Genomic DNA, 18880 nt, shown 5'->3' with positions numbered 1-18880 from the left:
CAGTTATGTGACTGGATTTGCGATTCCGTGTCAGAGGGGTCACTGTTCGTACTAACTGATGAAAAGTCATCGAGTAAAACAAGTGATTTCAGGCGTTCCCCAAGGTAGTGTTATAGGCCCTTTGCTGTTCCTTATCTATGTAAACGATTTGGGAGACAATCTGAGCAGCTGTATTAGGTTGTTTGCAGATGACGCTGTCGTTTATGGACTAATAAAGTAATCAGAAGATCAAACCAACTGCAAAACGATTTAAAAAAAATATCTGAATGGTGCGAACAGTGGCAGTTGACCCTAAATAACGAAAAGTGTTAGGTCATCCACTTGAGTGCTACAAAGAACTCGTTAAACTTCGGTTATACGATAAATCATTGTAATATAAAAGCCGTAATTTCAACTAAATACCTAGGTATTACAGTTACGAGCAACTTAAATTGGAAGGAACACATAGAAAATGTTGTGGGGAAGGCTAACCAAAGACTGCGTTTGATTGGCTTGGCACTTAGAAAATGTAATAGACCTAGTAAGGAGACTGCCTACACTACGCTTGTCCGTCCTCTTTTAGAATAATACTGCGCGGTGTGGGATTCTTACCAGATAGGACTGACGGAGTAGATTGAAATGTTCAAAGAAAGGCAGCACGTTTTGTATTATCGCGAAATGTGGGAGGGAGTGTCACAGAAATGATACAGGATTTGGGCTGGACATCATTAAAAGAAAGGCCGATGGAAATGCGGCGGAATCTTCTCACGAAATTCGAATCACCAACTTTCTCCTCGGAATGCGAAAATATTTTGTCTACTTAGGGAGAAACGATCGCCCCGATAAAATAAGGGAAATCAGAGCTCGTATGGAAAGATATACGTTTTCATTCTTTCCGCGCGCTATATGAGATTGGAATAATAGAGAATTGTGAAGGTGGTTCGATGAACCCTCTGCCAGGCACATAAATGTGATTTGCAGATTATCCATGTAGATGTAGATGTACCGCAAACACTGCCAAAACAAGATTAACATGCCGATCCCGTGAAAATACAGGATATTGCCAGGAAAAGGAAGAGGAGATGCTGACACTCTAAGATACAAAGTGGATTTCCGTTCATAGTGCTTACATGCTTTTTCGGCGCAAAAATTTTTATAAGTCATTGCCGTGTCTACAAAATACACTTTAAGGCAAGAAAAAACGCACCACGAAGGAATGATTTGAATGGGACGGAAATTCGTAGATGTGATGTACACTCCTGGAAATGGAAAAAAGAACACATTGACACCGGTGTGTCAGACCCACCATACTTGCTCCGGACACTGCGAGAGGGCTGTACAAGCTATGATCACACGCACGGCACAGCGGACACACCAGGAACCGCGGTGCTAGCCGTCGAATGGCGCTAGCTGCGCAGCATTTGTGCACCGCTTCCGTCAGTGTCAGCCAGTTTGCCGTGGCATACGGAGCTCCATCGCAGTCTTTAACACTGGTAGCATGCCGCGACAGCGTGGACGTGAACCGTATGTGCAGTTGACGGACTTTGAGCGAGGGCGTATAGTGGGCATGCGGGAGGCCGGGTTGACGTACCGCCGAATTGCTCAACACGTGGGGCGTGAGGTCTCCACAGTACATCGATGTTGTCGCCAGTGGTCGGCGGAAGGTGCACGTGCCCGTCGACCTGGGACCGGACCGCAGCGACGCACTGATGCACGCCAAGACCGTAGGATCCTACGCAGTGACGTAGGGGACCGCACCGCCACTTCCCAGCAAATTAGGGACACTGTTGCTCCTGGGGTATCGGCGAGGACCATTCGCAACCGTCTCCATGAAGCTGGGCTACGGTCCCGCACACCGTTAGGCCGTCTTCCGCTCACGCCCCAACATCGTGCAGCCCGCCTACAGTGGTGTCGCGACAGGCGTGAATGGAGGGACGAATGGAGACGTGTCGTCTTCAGCGATGAGAGTCGCTTCTGCCTTGGTGCCAATGATGGTCGTATGCGTGTTTGGCGCCGTGCAGGTGAGCGCCACAATCAGGACTGCATACGACCGAGGCACACAGGGCCAACACCCGGCATCATGGTGTGGGGAGCGATCTCCTACACTGGCCGTACACCACTGGTGATCGTCGAGGGGACACTGAATAGTGCACGGTACATCCAAACCGTCATCGAACCCATCGTTCTACCATTCCTAGACCGGCAAGGGAACTTGCTGTTCCAACAGGACAATGCACGTCCGCATGTATCCCGTGCCACCCAACGTGCTCTAGAAGGTGTAAGTCAACTAGCCTGGCCAGCAAGATCTCCGGATCTGTCCCCCATTGAGCATGTTTGGGACTGGATGAAGCGTCGTCTCACGCGGTCTGCACGTCCAGCACGAACGCTGGTCCAATTGAGGCGCCAGGTGGAAATGGCATGGCAAGCCGTTCCACAGGACTACATGCAGCATCTCTACGATCGTCTCCATGGGAGAATAGCAGCCTGCATTGCTGCGAAAGGTGGATATACACTGTACTAGTGCCGACATTGTGCATGCTCTGTTGCCTGTGTCTATGTGCCTGTGGTTCTGTCAGTGTGATCATGTGATGTATCTGACCCCAGGAATGTGTCAATAAAGTTTCCCCTTCCTGGGACAATGAATTCACGGTGTTCTTATTTCAATTTCCAGGAGTGTACATGTCCAGACAAACAAATGATTTCAGTTTCAGAAAAAATAGATAATTCGTTAAGAGAAAGAGCTTCACAAATTGAGCAAGTCCGTAACACGTTGATCCATCTCTGGCCCCTATTCAGGCAGTTATTTGGCTTGTATTGATTGACAGAGTTATTGGATGTCCTCCAGAGGGGTATCGTGTCAAGTTCTGTCCAACTGGCGTGGTTACATCGTCAAAATCAAGAGACGATTAGAGGGCCCTGCTCATAATGCTCCCAATTGGGGAGAGATTTGATGACGTTGCTGGTCAATGTAGGATATGGCAAGCTCGAAGTCAATCAGTAGAAAATCTCGCTGTGTGCGGGTGGCCATTATCTTGCTCAAATGTAAGCCCTGGAGAGCTTCCTACGAAAGCCAACAAGATGGGACATAGAATATCGTGACGTACCGCTGTGCTGTAAGGGTGTGGCGGATGACAACCAACGGGGTGCTGTTACGAGCGGAAATGGCACTCCTGGTCGTCAGGCCAATGTTGGACTACCACCGCTGCCCAGGTCCTTCTCAGACGTTTCTTCGGCCTAGAATCTCATTGACTGGAGTCTTCAGTAAGGAGTCCCAGCGAAGTCGTGTCTGTAGACGTCCCAGATGGCGGTGGTTATCAGTCTGACTGTCGCTCGCCAAACGTCCCAACAACCGGGAGCGACAGTCGGGGGTGTCATTTTTTCATAGCAAGACCCTTTTGTTGTCATCCGCGGCAGCCTTACAGCACAGCGGTACGTCGATCACTCTATGTCCCATTTCGTTGCCCTTCATGGCAAGCTATCCTGGGCTTACATATCAGCAAGGTAAAGCCCGTCCGCACAAGGCTGGAGTTTCTACTGCTTGTCTTCGTTCGTGCTCGCCAAACCCTACCTTGGCATGCGAGGTTGTCGGATGTCTCCCCAACTGAGAATGTTGGAAGCATTATGGGCAGATATCTGTAACCATCTCGGAATTTTGACGAGCTAACAAACCAGTTGGACAGAATTTGGCGTAATATCCCTCAGAAGGACATCCAACAATTCTGTCGCTCAATACCCAGCCGAATAACTGCATGCATAAGAGCCAGAGATGGAGCGAAGTGTTACTGACCTGCTCAATTTCCGAAGCTGTTTTTCTTGAATGAATTATCCAGTTTTTCTGAAACTGAAATCATTTGTTTGTCTGTACAAGTACATCACATCAACGGATTTCCGTCCCATTCGCAATGAAGAGAAGTCTTCCGAAGTAAGAGTGATATCAGGTGTGCCGCAGGGGAGTGTCACAGGACCGTTGCTATTCACAATACACACAAATGACCTTGTGGATAACATCGAAACTTCACTGAGGCTTTTTGCGGGTGATGCTGTGGTAGATCGAGAGGTTGTAACAATGGAAAATTGTACCGAAATGCAGGAGGATCTGCAACAAATTGACGCCTGGTGCAGGGAGTGGCAATTGAATCTCAATGTAGACAAGTGTAATGTGCTGCCAATACACAGAAAGAAAGATCATTTATCATTTAGCTACAATATAGCAGGTCAGCAACTGGAAGCAGTTATTTCCATAAATTATCTGCGAGTAGGCGTTAGGAGTGATTTAAAATGGAATGATCATATAAAGTTGATCGTCGGTAAAGCAGATGTCAGACTGAGATTCATTGGAAGAATCCCAAGGAAATGCAATCCGATAACAAAGGAAGTAGGTTACAGTACACTTGTTCGCCCACTGCTTGAATATTGCTCACCAGTGTGGGATCCGTACCAGATAGGGTTGATAGAAGAGATAGAGAAGATCCAACGGAGAGCAGCGTGCTTTGTTACAGGATCATTTAGTAATCGCTAAAGCGTTACGCAGATGATAGATAAACTCTGCAGGTGAGATGCTCAGTAGCTCGGCACGGGCTTTTGTTGAAGTTTCGAGAACATACCTTCACCGAGGAGTCAAGTAGTATATTGCTCCCTCCTACGTATATCTCGCGAAGAGACCATGAGGATAAAATCAGAGAGATTAGAGCCCACACAGAGGCATACCGACAATCTTTCTTTCCACGAACAATACGAGACTGGAATAGAAGGGAGAACCGATAGAGGTACTCAAAGTACCCTCCGCCACACACCGTCAGGTGACTTGCGGAGTATGGATGTAGATGTAGAATTCGTTCGTGGTGCTTGGTTTCTTTCTGTGAATAACACATATGTTTTTATGTAACCTGAAACCGTGATGTTATTTTGGCTCTACACCGTCTTTTTTCTCTATCAGGTCCTGCTTCCAAATTATTCAAATGACCAGTCGTATTAGACTTTCTCTCACACATTTTTTGATTATATCCCTGATCTCTTTTGCGATGGCTCGATTTCTATACAACCCGATGTGCGGCCATTGTTCATCTTTAGACCTGTTTATATAATCAATCCTTTCCATTCTTTACTGTACCGACTGTACTACGCCACAACACTTATAGTTGCTAAATAGAACGAAAGACAGAATTGTTGGCTAGCAGACCCAAACTGGTTGTTCAGCGGTCTATGTGGAACGGGCTTCCTTCATCCGCGCTGAATGCTCCTTTCCGCCAGACTGTGACAGATGACTGGACTGTAATAGTTCAAAATGGCTCTGATCACTACGGGACTTAACATCTGAGGTCATCAGTCCCCTAGAACTTAGAACTACTTAAACCTAACTAACCTAAGGACATCACACACATCCATGCCCGAGGCAGGATTCGAACCTGCGACCGTAGCGGTCGCGCGGTTCCAGACTGAGGACTGTAATGGGTTTGTGCTCGCAGTGCAGTGCCTTGTTCTTGTTGTATGGTGTTGAGAGATGGGAGAGGGTGAAACGTGGTGCTGGCACGTAGCTTCCTCCTGTCTAAGAGCACGCAGCGATCCACCAGTCTTAACGCCCGCATCCAAGAGACGGATTATCCTCACCACACCCTTACTCCACGGCACTTCGCAGAAATGTGAAATTTATTTGAGAACACTGACACGAATTATTGTCATGATGACTTTTTCGTCACCACTTTTCCTCCAAACGCCGCCCAAATAATAGTATGGAAATTTTTCCAACACCAGGGTTCGAACCGGCTGCTGGCTATTTCTACGCCACAGCATAGACGTCCTTTAACGGCCACTGTAACAGTGGCGGGTAATTTCTACTAGCTTCGTTCAAAAAGTAATGCAACACTTTTTTTTCTGAAAGCAGGTTGGCTTTATTCAGGTTTCCAATATTCCATATTATTCCCCACTCTTTTAGCTACAAAACCGTATTTTTCAACCTAATCTCCTTTCAGTGCGACGACCTTACACCACGTTACTGGTAAAGCCTGCATAGTACCACTCTATTGGCAGACGTCGGAGCCAACGTCTTTCTGCAACAATAATCTCCCCATTATCCACGTACTGCTTCTCGCGGAGTGTGTACTTCATTGCGCCAAACAGACTGAAGTCGGAAGATGCGAGATCCAGGCTGTAGGGTGAATGAGGAAGAACAGTCCAAGTTTTGTGAGCTCCTCTCGAGTGCACTGACTTATGTGAGGCCTTGTGTTGTCACAGAGTATGAGAAATTCGTTTCCATTTGTGTGATAACGAACACGCTGAAGTCGTTTCTTCAATTTCCTGAGGGCAGCACAACACGCTTCAGAGTAGATCGTTGCATCATGAAGGAGGACGTCAAACGGAATAATCCGTTTACAGGCACAGAAGACCGTCGCCATGACTTTACCGGTGAACTTTTTCTTCGAAGGATAGGTGGTGTCACGCCACTCAATGGGTTGCTGTTCAGTTTCCGGTTCAATCTGATGAACCCATATTCATCACCTGTGACGATGTTCGACAAAAAATTGTCAGGATTAGCCTCGTAACACGCAAGCAATGCCGCACAGTTGATCGTTCGTTGCACATTACGGTCTTCCGTTAGGCGGAAAGGAATCCAGCGGGCACACATCTTCGAGTACCCAACCTGGTGGACGAGCGTGTGGGCATTAACAATAGAGACTTTCAGTTGAGCAGCGAAGTGTTTGATTTTGATCCGTCGATCATCTCGAACGAGGGCATCCGCAAGTCGCAACACTGCAGGAGGCAATGCTGTGTGAGGCCCACCGGCACGTGGAAGATAGGATGGGTGTGAGCGACCTTGTTGCGATGATCACAGACACTTCACCCAACGACTCACCGTGATTTTGTTCACTTCCAGATCTCTGTAGACCTGCAAGTGCCTATGAATATCGCGATGTTCTGGTTTAGCACCGGAAGAAACTCAGTGGCAGCTCTTTGCTTGGAATGCACCTCCGTTACAGACTCCATTTTCAAGGTTACGTGTAGCGCCGCCACCTATCAGAACTTCATGAAACTATAATGGCTGAAGCGGAAATGTGATGTCCCACAATAGATTCCGCATTTCTTCAACCAAAACTGGCCGAGAATATATATATATATATATATATATATATATATATATATATATGCTGCGTTACTTATTGGACGCCTCTCGTAGTTATGTTTTGGCTACTCCCTTCTTCAGTATGCGCAACTAGGACTGCATTTTTCTTGGTGTTCTTCGATGCAAATATATTAAGATTATTAACGCTGTGTTTCTGCATATTGCCAGGTTGGTAGTCGTCGAACTCCATTATCGTTTTATGCAAACCGACTATCAGATCATTTTAGACTCTCCTGAATTTTAATAACTGGGTTCGAGAAAGACACTGCTTATAAATCATGCTCCATTATTTTCGTTTCCGATAAACTCTGGAAAGGCATGTGAGAAATGTGTGCTGTAAATCCCAACCACACTGCAGAAACAGAAAATGGGCAGTAAGTTATTTAGTGCCTTAGGAAACATGATGTACTGCCCGATACCGTGTAATAACAGGTACTTTTCTTGTCACAGGGCCTTACTCAGTTAAGGCATCTCTGACATACGAGCATAGAAACACAATAATAATAATCTCTGGACATAAGAAACAGGCTGGAGGAGCTACGGAAGTAGCAGACTTCTTCACATGAAGCAGAGTACCAAATAGCTGAGCGAGGAGCTCACCCCAGGACGCTATCTCTTTGCTCATTCTCTGGAACAGTCCAGTCGTCAGGAAGAGTGGCTTGGGAAGGAGGGAGGGGACGGAGTAGAGGGGAGGGGAAGGGGGGAGGGAACATGTAGACAGACAAATGGAGCGGCCGCATAATTAGCACCTGGCGTTAAGACTTAAAGCGCCGACCGAGCCGCTAATGGAGACGATGGAGAAGCTAATGGCTTCATTATCCGCTTCGGAACCCCGATAGTGATTTGTGGAGACGTCTGTGATGCTAATTGCAGTTTGTGTGCAGCGGGGCAAATAGCTGGAGCGTTCGCAGGCTTTCACTGGTTCTGGTGTCGTTTCCTTTTCTTTCGATCGCTTTGAGTGTAGCTCGCTAGTAGAGACGGTTTACATGATGATACTCACATCTCAAGAACTCACGGTGTACATTCCTGTCATTAGCTTGTATCAATGTTCTTCAGTTGTCGACACTAGTGCTCATTCACTGAGAGGACAGAAGTCATGAGATACCTCTTAATATAGTGCCGGTTGTCATTTTGCCCGGAGTAAAATGGACTCAACAAGTCGTTGGAAGTCCTCTGCAGAAACATTGAACCACGCTGCCTCTATGGCCGTCTGTAACTGCGAAAGTGTTGCCGGTGCAGGATTCTGTGCACGAACTAACTTCTAAATTATGTCCCATAAATGTTTGATAGGATCCATTTCGGACGATCTGGGTGGCCAAATGATTCGCCCGAATTGTTCAGAAGTGTGTTCCAGTAATATGGCATCATTATTTGGGAACATGAAGTCAATGAATGGCTGCATATGGTCTCCACTCAATGATTTGTTCAGTTCGACCCGGTACTGCAGTCATTCTATGCAAACACAGCCCGCATTATTATGGAGCCACCAGCAGCTTGACAAGTTGGTTCCATGGCTCCGTGGGGTCTGTGCTACACTCGAATCCTACCATCGGCTCTTAGCAACCGAAATCGGGACTCATCTGACCAGGCCACGATTTTCCGGTCTTCTAGGGTCCAACCGACATGCTCACGAGCCCAGGAGAGGCGCTGCAGCGATGTCGTACTGTTATCATAGGCACTCGCATCGGCCGTACGCTGCCATAGCCCACTACCGCCAGATTTCACCACACTGTCCTGACGGATACGTTCGTCGTACGTCCCACATTGTTTTCTGCGATTGTTTCCACAGCGTTGTTGTCTGTCGGCACTGAAAACTCTACGCAAACGCCATTGCTCGCGGTCGTTTTAAGCGAAGGCAATTGGTCACTGTGCTGTTCGCCCCCGGTAGCTGAGTGGCCGCCGGCATGGTAGCTCAGCGTGTTCGGTCAGAGGGTTTAACTGCCCTCTGTAATAAAAAAACTGAGTGAATGGATCAATAACGAACTTCAACGGGCGTCAGGTGACGTCCGCCACGAACAATTGAAACGAACAATAACGAACAAAATGAGATTACAAAAAAAAAAAAAAAAAAATGTGGTCAGGGCGACGGAATGTCAATCCTAAGGGCCCGGGTTCGATTCCCGGCTGGGTCGGAGATTTTCTCTGCTCAGGCACTGGGTGTTGTGCTGTCCTAATCATGATCATTTCATCCCGATTGACACGCAAGACGCCGAAGTGGCGTCAAATCGAAAGACTGGAACCCGGCGAACGGGCTACCCGACGGGAGGCCCTCGTCACACGACATTTTTTACCACTGTGTTGTCCGTGATAAGAGGTAATACCTGAAATTTGGTACTCTCGGCACACTCTTGATACTGTTGATTTCGGAATACTGAATTCCCTAAGGGTTTCCGAAACAGAATATCCTATGCGTCTAGCTCCAACTGCTATTCCGTGCTCAAAGTTTGTTAATTTCCATCGTGCGGCTATTATCACGTCGGAAACAATTTTACATGAATCAGGTTGCGTACAAGTGACAGCTCCGCCAATGCACTGCCCATTATACAGTGTGTACGCGATACTACCGCCGTTGTGTACCGCACGGGATTAGCCGAACGGTCTTGGGCGTTGCAGTCATGGACTATGCGGCTGGTCCCGGCGGAGGTTCGAGTCCTCCCTCGGGCATGGGTGTGTGTGTTTGTTCTTAGGGTAATTTAGGTTAAGTAGTGTGTAAGCTTAGGGACTGATGACCTTAGCAGTTAAGTCCCATAAGATCTCACACACATTTGAACATTTTTTTTTTTTCGCCATTGTGTACGTGCGTATCACTATTCCATGACTTTTATTACTTCAGTGTATATGTCCTCCCCTCGTGAGCTGTTCTACACGCATTCCGCGAACGAGAACAGCAAAGTGATACACCCAGTGCTTGTTCATGGTGATTAGGAAGTAAAAAAAGTCATACCTATTGTCCGGACACTGCTGCAACATTTCCGCTGCTGCCTCGGTACGGCGGACAATTTCAAAGATCGTGAGCAGCAGCAGAACCCAGTGGGCGGCTACCTTTGTCATGTTCAGACTGTCGTGCAATATGTTGAAAACTGATCCACGATTGTTTTCACTTTTTCTACTGTTGCCTTCATTGTGACATGCAGGTCTTCGAGCACCAGGGCCACCATATCCCTTGCTACTTCCGACTCTCCACAGACAGATGACTACCACTTCCTTCTTCGTCAGTGATACTTGTTTGACTACTGGAAGTGTCTGCGCCACCTTGGTGTACTGTTACCATACACTTCCACAACCTCAGTACAGATTGCTACAGCGTTGTCCCCCTCAAATGGAGAAAACGAATCTACGTTCGATACTCCACTTCATCAATGTGCTACGAGACTTTGTTTTTGTCTCCTCTAGCGGCAAGTTACGGTACTGTGGCGCAGGGACTTCGGTGTTAACAGGACTGGAGTCGCGTTTACCTGAAAAAAAAAGTAACGTGACATTACTTTTCCGAGGTGATAATTAAAACTTTATGACTACCCTTCGTGCAGATCACGTTTGGGTTAGTGTGTGCCATAATAAAATAAGAACACCTATGCTAAAATCATAAGCCATTAAATATACTATCAAGTTCGTGACTTCCTCTTAGCGCCAAACCTCTTACTCTAGTTGTTGTTGTTGTTGTTGTGGTCTTCAGTCCTGAGACTGGTTTGATGCAGCTCTCCATGCTACTCTATCCTGTGCAAGCTTCTTCATCTCCCAGTACCTACTGCAACCTACATCCTTCTGAATCTGCTTAGTGTATTCAAATCTTGGTCTCCCCCTACGATTTTTACCCTCCACGCTGCCCTCCAATACTAAATTGGCGATCCCTTGATGCCTCAGAACATGTCCTACCAACCGATCCCTTCTTCTGGTCAAGTTGTGCCACAAACATCTTTTCTCCCCAATCCTATTCAATACTTCCTCATTAGTTATGTGATCTACCCATCTAATCTTCAGCATTCTTCTGTAGCACCACATTTCGAAAGCTTCTATTCTCTTCTTGTCCAAACTATTTACTGTCCATGTTTCACTTCCATACATGGCTACACTCCACACAAATACTTTCAGAAATGACTTCCTGACACTTAAATCTATACTCGATGTTAACAAATTTCTCTTCTTCAGAAACGATTTCCTTGCAATTGCCAGTCTACATTTTATATCCTCTCTACTTCGACCATCATAAGTTATTTTGCTCCCCAAAAAGAAAACTCCCTTACTACTTTAAGTGTCACATTTCCTAATCTAATTCCCGCAGCATCACCCGACTTAATTCGTCTACATTCCATTATCCCTGCCACCTTTAGAATTTGAAAGAGATTATTCCAGTCAACATTGTCAAAAGCTTTCTCTAAGTCTACAAATGCTAGAAACGTAGGTTTGCCTTTCCTTAATCTTTCTTCAAAGATAAGTCGTAAGGTCAGTATTGCCTCACGTGTTCCAGTATTTCTACGGAATCCAAACTGATCTTCCCCGAGGTCGGCTTCTACCAGTTTTTCCATTCGTCTGTAAAGAACTCGTGTTAGTATTTTGCAGCTGTGGCTTATTAAACTGATTGTTCGGTAATTTTCACATCTGTCAACACCTGCTTTCTTTGGGATTGGAATTATTATATTCTTCTTGAAGTCTGAGGGTATTTCGCCTGTTTCATACATCTTGCTCACCAGATGGTAGAGTTTTGTCAAGACTGGCTCTCCCACGGCCGTCAGTAGTTCCAATGGAATGTTGTCTACTCCCGGGGCCTTGTTTCGACTCAGGTCTTTCAGTGCTCTGTCGAACTCTTCACGCAGTATCTTATCTCCCATTTCATCTTCACCTACATCCTCTTCCATTTCCATAATATTATCCTCAAGTACATCGCCCTTGTATAGACCCTCTATATACTCCTTCCATCTTTCTGCTTTCCCTTCTTTGCTTAGAACTGGGTTTTCATCTGAGCTCTTGATGTTCATACAAGTGGTTCTCTTATCTCCAAAGGTCTCTTTAATTTTCCTGTAGGCAGTATCTATCTTACCCCTAGTGAGATAAGCCTCTACATCCTTACATTTGTCCTCTAGCCATCCCTGCTTAGCCATTTTGCACTTCCTGTCGATCTCATTTTTGAGACGTTTGTATTCCTTTTTGCCTGCTTCATTTACTGCATTTTTATATTTTCTCCTTTCATCAATTAAATTCAATATTTCTTCTGTTACCCAAGGATTTCTACTAGCCCTCGTCTTTTTACCTACTTGGTCCTCTGCTGCCTTCGCTACTTCATCCCTCAAAGCTACCCATTCTTCTTCTACTGTATTTATTTCCCCCATTCCTGTCAATTGTTCCATTATGCACTCCCTGAAACTGTGTACAACCTCTGGTTCTTTCAATTTATCCAGGTCCCATGTCCTTAAATTCCCCCCTTTTTGCAGTTTCTTCAGTTTTAATCTACAGTTCATAACCAATAGATTGTGGTCAGAGTCCACATCTGCCCCTGGAAATGTCTTACAATTTAAAACCTGGTTCCTAAATCTCTGTCTTACCATTATATTATCTATCTGATACCTTTTAGTATCTCCAGGGTTCTTCTATGTATACAACCTTCTATCATGATTCTTAAACCACGTGTTAGCTATGATTAAGTTGTGCTCTGTGCAAAATTCTACCAGGCGGCTTCCTCTTTCATTTCTTTCCCCCAATCCATGTTCACCTACTACGTTTCCTTCTCTCCCTTTTCCTACACTCGAATTCCAGTCACCCATGACTATTAAATTTTCGTCTCCCTTCACTATCTGAATAATTTCTTTTATTTCATCATACATTTCTTCAATTTCTTCGTCATCTGCAGAGCTAGTTGGCATATAAACTTGTACTACTGTAGTAGGTGTGGGCTTCGTATCTATCTTGGCCACAATAATGCGTTCACTATGCTGTTCGTAGTAGCTTACCCGCAATCCTATTTTCCTACTCATTATTAAACCTACTCCTGCATTACCCCTATTTGACTTTGTGTTTATAATCCTGTAGCCACCTGACCAGAAGTCTTTTTCCTCCTGCCACCGAACTTCACTAATTCCCACTATATCTAACTTTAACCTATCCATTTCTCTTTTTAAATTTTCTAACCTACCTGCCCGATTAAGGGATCTGACATTCCACGCTCCGATCCGTAGAACGCCAGTTTTCTTTTTCCTGATAACAACGTCCTCTTGAGTAGTCCCCGCCCGGAGATCCGAATGGGGGACTATTTTACCTCCGGAATATTTTACCCAAGAGGACGCCATCATCATATAATCATATAGTAAAGCTGCATGCCCTCGGGAAAAATTACGGCCGTAGTTTCCCCTTGCTTTCAGCCGTTCGCAGTACCAGCACAGCGAGGCCGTTTTGGTTATTGTTACAAGGCCAGATAAGTCAATCATCCAGACTGTTGCCCTTACAACTACTGAAAAGGCTGCTGCCCCTCTTCAGGAACCACACGTTTGTCTGGCCTCTCAACAGATACCCCTCCGTTGTGGTTGTACCTACGAGACGACTATCTGTATCGCAGAGGCACGCAAGCCTCCCCACCAACGGCAAGGTCCATGGTTCATGGGGGGCTTACTCTAGTAACAGACATAATTCTCCGTCAATTTAATGGCCATATTGACTTGCCTGAATAGCCGCACGCTATAACACGTCGATTTTGCGATTCGGGGAGGCCCGCCAAACCATCCGGCAGATTAACTAGAAGTGCCGGTGAGCCGGCCAGCCTGGATGTAGTTTTTAAGGTGGTTTCCCATGGTCGACTCGGTGAATGCCACGCCCGGCATCACTTACACATTTCGCGAACACCTCACTAGACGCGGTACTACCGTTTAGAAAAGTAGATGGAAGCAAGTCTGGCCAACGAACCACAATCAAAATAAATGTAAGAAACAAGGTTTCATTATAAAGAGAAGTTCTGTTGCAGAGCTGGAGATAGACATCTCAGCCCATTGTTGCATATGGTAAGGCCACAGTGACTTAATCAGTTTGAAATTATTATATTTTTCCATAAACTTGATTTGATTACTAGAAATAAACGCAGGAGATCTAAAAAAAAACAAAAAACAAGTGTGATGAAGAGATGGCTCACAACGCTACCACACGACTGTGAAGAGCGTGAATGAAAATATTAATTCTTTTATTCCCTACAAACTAGGGTAAGAAAATAATAATTCTTTCAAAGAGCGATACATGCAGGGTGACTCAGCTGTCCCTACCACTGGATTTTTGTGCTGCTCGTAACGCCTTGAAATAGCATGCACATGATTTTCATATTCTCTCACTCGCTACGCACAAACCATTAGTCCTAGCAAAAAATGAACGGGACCTTTTTGTAGGACGTTTTCTCTGGAGGTCACCGTTTTAGTGTTATTTAAGAAAAATGTGTTACAGGATCGCTTTTGTAGGTTTTCCTTGATAATTCGGAAACTACGGCCGCTAGCGAAAACGCCTCCCTGTAAAAAATTTAACCACAGGGTGGCGCAGGAAATGTGTTACCATTTTGTTTTTGAATATAAACTTTATTGTCAATACAATCTGAAAGGAACATATACTACAATGAAGAGCCGTCCATGGAGATTTGTTCTAACTCAGCACATGCTCAATATGTCCACCATTTCGTTTCCTAACTTCCTTCAAACGGAGACTGAAGTTAGTGATTACGCTACGGCATATGTCTTCCGTAATTTCACTGCAAGATTGAAGAATAAGTCTTCTGAGCTCCATTAAATTACGTGGACGTTTCGGGAAAAATTTTTCCTTTAGGTACCCCCAAAGAAAAATGTCACATGGATTGAGGTTTGGACTATTGGGGAGCCAAATTTGTCTGTCATTGAAGCGACCTGGAAACCTGAGTGAAATGATCCGCATGTCGAAATGCTCGTGTAAAACTCCAACACAGTGTTTGCAGTATGTGGCCTTGCTCCATCTTGCATGAACCACTGCGTGTTGAAGGGCAAGGCAGTAGCAAGAAGCTTTAGTGCGCCACCCTGTACATTAAATTTCCTACAAAAAGGTCCTGTTCATTTTTCTGTAGGACTAATAGTTTGCAAGTAGTGAATGAGAGAATATCAAAATCTTGCACGTGCTATTTGAAAGTATTGCGAATTGCCTAAAACACAGCTTTAGGGGCAGCTGAACCACCCTTATAAATGGCTACATGTGACCTCTAGATTACTGGTTTGCAAAACTTAAGGACAAAAGTAGTAGACATATACCCATATGGTGAGAGGTGGGAACATGTAATGCACACTCAGGAACATTGTTGAACACGATCATTTTGGTAGTCCAGGTGTTATGGTGTGACAAGCCATAATGTTGCATCAATGTACTGACTACTAAATCGTGGTATACGGTACATTCAACGGTTAACGGTATTGTGACGCTGTACTCCTCTCCCATGTGCATCTCTTAACGGGTGCATTCTGGCTTGAACTCATTTTTGCGGATGACAATGCGCGACTGTACCGCACACCGGAGTTTGAGGAGTGCTTGGAACGAGATGTTATTCAGCGAATGGGTAGGCCTGCCCCTTCACCTGACACAAATCCCACTGGACAAGTGTGGAATGCAGTTGGGGGGAGGTACTGCAGCATAAACGAGCGTTATTTCTACTCGTCTCATTGGGCATTTTATTCAGTTACCTTCTGTACTATAACGTAGTACTTCATTCTATGCGTGGTCCAAGTTCCATCGAGCTATGTTACTTGGCAGTGACGCATCGTGCGAAAGCTACTTTCGTTCTTAAGCTTTGCCCGTCAGTGTAACTTGTTAGATAACAGTACCTGGTGTGGTACGGTACCTTCTTAACTTTCCAAACTGTAATTAACTACATGAGTATCGAAAGGATTTTCAGTTCAAACTTTATTAGAAGAAATTGAGTTTTATTTTTATTTTTATTGTGAGTGTGCAAATGTGCGAAGCAACCTCCGATGATTGTTGGGCACCAACACGGAATTCACCAAAAGTCTGTGCTGAATGACGAACTGACAGTGTGCCGGTGTTAGTAACACTCTTATGGCTGAAATAACATAGCAGACAGTCGAAAAAAGTGCTTTATGGTATTACTAATGTGACATCGCTGGGAAATATATACTGGGTGAATATAATTAAACTAACGGTGTGCCGAGTGCTACAGCGTAGACTGTATAATTAGCAGAGCGCTGAATCATCATAGGTATGTTCATCAACTTCTACACTCACGGAGTAAATGAAAAGAACGATAGTTCCACTTTACGCCACCAGGTGAAAATATGGCACTGTAAGCAATCAGAATGTGGTGTGAGAGCAGGAAAAGAGAAGGAACGATCAAACATATGATAACAGTGGTTGTGACATGTAAAATGGCACGCTCGACAGTTGCTAGCAGCATATCTGGTGTAAACAGAGCGATATGTCATTGTATACTATCGTTCAGATCACAAAGAATCCAGATAGATACCTGACAGACATAATCTTTCAGATATCCTCACAACCAGAAGTCACATGGATTTAGGTCGAGCGATCTGGAAGGTCACACATCTTGAAATTACCTAGAGGTGATGTGGGCGTTAGGGAAGATTTCTCGAAGCAAATCTTTCACCTGGCAAACGACCCTTGGAGTCGCCCTAACTTGCATGAAAATAATAGTGTGGACGCAGATGAGTTGTTGAAAAGCTGGAATCACGTGTTGCACAAGGAAATCCTTATAACGTGCAGATGTCACTGTACACCTAACAGGCCCACGAAGTGCCATCTCCTTGAAGAATAACAGACCAAGAATGAATGAACTTTTGAAAACACACCGAAAATTCGTGGTCTATAAAAATAAAGCCTAAAAAATCAAGATCTGTTTTTCCTACAACTCTTATAATTTCAACGACAGGATTAATGTCAACATTAACTTTTACCTCAATATATTAAGGACTTAAGTTGACTAAACTAATAACCTTCAAAGCTACAATTAAAAGAATAATATTTTAGGCCTTAGTAAAGATTTACACCTACAGCCACATAAGATTAGTGCAGCGGATCTTCCTGCACAACATGTGGCAGAGTAGAACCTCATCTGCGACAGCTCTGTGAATTCATGGCACTGATTAGAGAAAAATGTGCCTCGTCTATCCAAAGAACATTCCCTGGCCGCATGCCATCCATTTCCATGTGTGCCAGAAACGAAGAGAAAAATTACGACGCTGTATCCTATCTTGGGAATTCATTTGTTGCACATCCTGAATCTTGTAGGGATACAAGTGTAAAATGCACCACCAAATGTTTTGAACTGTTCACCAGGGGATAGAAAACTCCAGTGACACAGCTTGAGTCCTGGCTGCATAATGTGAGGTTTGTGCTGCACGATCGGCTATACCTACAGTAACTTCATCAACAACTGCCATGGGAATGGTCCATTTCCCTCTCCCCGCTGTTGTTGTTTCTTCAAATTACATGATATATTCTTTAGCCTATTTATTGACATGGGGCTTCTTCGCAGCCGTTTCTGTCGGCGATATTCCTGCAATGCAGCGCTGCTATTAGTGCCATTCCGATAAAACAACTTTACCAGTATTTCACGGTCTTTCTCCTCAATAGCCATTTGCTTTCATACGGAAAACTTCAACCTTCTTAACCCTTTGCACCAAAAATCACTTCATAAAAGATATTAACAAGCATTGCCAAGGGAAAAACAGCATACTGACGTCAAAACACGAAACATTCACATTCTGATTGCTTACAGCGCAATATTTTCACCTGGTGGAAGAAAGTGGAACTACTGTGTTTTTCAGCATACTCCACAAGCGCACAGATTAATGAATATACTTATGATGTCTCAGCATCCAAAAATGTACACAGTCCACACTGCAGCACCGGGAACACCATCAATTTAATTAGAACTACGCAGTATTAACAAGGCCAGTAAAATTCGAAGAATAACAAGTACTCGAGCAGTGATATCACTACCCTGGCCTGCACTGCCTGCTGCTGCCATGCAGCATTTCTGCTCTGTCGCTGTTGGGAACCTAATGATAAGTACGGTAGATGACATTTTAGGCCCTAAATTAGGAAATATACCAACACGAATCTGGCGAAGCCTATAACTGCACAAGACACATGTTTGCTCAAATAATTTGCTAAGCAGGCAAGCACACAAACAGCCTGATTTCCTGGCAGCTATCAGAACAAATCAATTAGTTTTATTTTTCGGCCCGCACTTGGTGTAAGGCACAATGGACTCTCAAACGAAATATTTCCACATCTAAATTGTTTTATTATGGTTGTCAAGTGTCTCAACCCTAATTCAACATCTAACATACATGATGACACAGTAGCATTCTTTTTAATGACCTGCAAAATGCTGCGGCTGTTTCATTTTCGTGAGCAATATAATGCCACATTTATCTCACGGTTACGCCATCTTGGACTGTGATGTTATGCATTCAAGGTCAGTGACCCACATACGATGTCATGATAAAGTTATAGTGAAGGAAGTGTGGTTATTACTTCTTAGATAGGGGATTGACCCACACATATGACTTCATGACTCTAAGCGTTATGCATGTTGGAACAAGTGTTAACTACCACCATTGATAAGTCTCAGCTCGCAAACTATCACTTTTGCTTGTTGGAAGAAGTCAAAACTTGGAAGAACAAATCTCAGCTTACTTAGTCAATGTCATAATTAGACTTGCTGGTATCAGCAGATGCACATTTCACCATCTCCAAGCATGTCATATTTTGCCAAGTCGAGACAAATACTCATCGAGGGGGGGGGGGGGAGGGGGGAGAGGG

This window comes from Schistocerca americana, chromosome 4, assembly GCF_021461395.2.
Source record: "Schistocerca americana isolate TAMUIC-IGC-003095 chromosome 4, iqSchAmer2.1, whole genome shotgun sequence".
NCBI lineage: Eukaryota > Metazoa > Arthropoda > Insecta > Orthoptera > Acrididae > Schistocerca > Schistocerca americana.
The sequence above is the reverse complement of the archived record's forward strand: the minus strand, read 5'-3'. Positions refer to the sequence as shown.